Raw genomic sequence first — 1488 nt, forward strand, 5'->3', positions numbered from 1 at the left:
ACCAGATTTCTGAGACAAATTCCGGGGACATTTTCAGTTCAGGAGGTAAAAACATGTAGTGTTTTGCACTGGAAAAACTAAAACAGGGACACTATCCGTACCATTTCTAAACCAGCAATCAAAAGTTTCTCTCGCCTTATTTAACCAAGTTGCAAAGAAAAAAAAATCTCTACCTGATGAAATATCTGAGATCATGAACACCCATTAGCTGTTAAAATGTGTCCGCTATACACTTCACCGTCTTCACGGAAACTAAGGCCTTCTCCTTATTCTTGACATTCTAAAAGTAATGATAAAAGGACATAATTATCATAATCAAAAGTAGTAGTTTTTAACGCATCAAGTGATCTTTCAGTTACAGAAAACCGGGGACAGCAGTAGCCGGGGACAGGTCACTGAAATCGGGGACTGTCCAAACAACCGCGGGCCGCGGGGTTGTTTTGGTGTTTTGAGAGGACTCGGTGTTCCCGAGTTCAGTTAGTCTTTTCGGTTTGATATGCCTTCGGCCGCAAAAATGTTGCTCTACCAAGATTATTACAGAATATATTCCTTTGTAATATTTAGAGGAGAAACAGTGCTCTCTGTTGAACTATATGAAAAAATGTTTCAAACCAAATATGTAGTTGAGACTAGTAAAAAATGCGAGAGCATTGAAACCGCGACTGTGAGTATTAAGCTTATAATAACAGTTTTGTAGAGTGTGTATTACCAGATCATATGGATAATGTTAGGATAAACAATTGGGATTAATGGTTTGCAGTACAAAGACTCAACACCTCAAGATTTATTATGATATGAATTTTAGAATGTGTGTCTCTTGCGAGCTGGCTGGCTGTATACCGAGTCGCGTATTAAAACAGCCAGCGATCAATGGCAACCCAAGAATCTCCGACGTCGGGAGCACGAAACTAACGGTAGAAGATAGCAAGAAATGCAGCATTGCTGCAACAAGAGTCTGATGACAGTCAGTTAGTGGAGAGGAGTTGATAAGAATTCTACCTTGTTTGAAATAGCATTATGAGTGGAATCCCCATACATGAGAAGCATACACATGGATGAATAAATACACATAGATGAATAAAGCCATGTACAAGAGTAGCAACTGGTGCCATGAGAAAAACTGGTCAGAACACCTAACTTAGTAAAAGCTATTGTAGCTGGAGATTAACTGTGAAGGACAGACTGAGAATAATCAGTGTAAAAGAGAGGGACAGTTGAGTGCCATTGAAGAGAAGATAGTTATTTGTTAGGTTGTGTCGAGTTGAGAGATGGAGGAATTGAATTTTTGAGACATTGAACAATACTAAGCTTTTTTTTATGCAGAAGGGGCAACTGCCCAAGGGCAACAAAAAAAATAAATAAATAAAAAAAGGCCCACTGGGTTGCCAGTTCCCTTGAAAGTCAAGAGAGTTATCCAAAATTCAGGGACAAATGTCTTGAGACCTCCCTCTTAAAAGAAGTAAAATCATAAGAAGAGAGAAATACAGA

The sequence above is a fragment of the Portunus trituberculatus genome, chromosome 40 (assembly GCF_017591435.1).
Source record: "Portunus trituberculatus isolate SZX2019 chromosome 40, ASM1759143v1, whole genome shotgun sequence".
Lineage (NCBI taxonomy): Eukaryota > Metazoa > Arthropoda > Malacostraca > Decapoda > Portunidae > Portunus > Portunus trituberculatus.